We start from the raw sequence: 247 nt of genomic DNA on the forward strand, positions 1-247 counted from the left end.
GTTACGGAAGGCGGAAGGAGTGCGATGAGTTTGTGCACTCCGAGTACTCTTCCTCTCGCAATAAGTCTTCAAGGTACTCCACTTTTCACGCCGACATCCTCGAATCAAGGAAATAATGCTACACCAGCTTCAGCTGGGAGTTCTTACAACGTCGTCACTGTTACACATAGGACACCAAATTCACTTTATCGAGATACCTTTCTGGTTCGTGAACGTGAAGATTCGGGCAGTGATGATTGAAAATTAT

The sequence above is a fragment of the Athalia rosae genome, chromosome 3 (genome assembly GCF_917208135.1).
Source record: "Athalia rosae chromosome 3, iyAthRosa1.1, whole genome shotgun sequence".
In the NCBI taxonomy this organism is placed as follows: Eukaryota; Metazoa; Arthropoda; class Insecta; order Hymenoptera; family Athaliidae; genus Athalia; species Athalia rosae.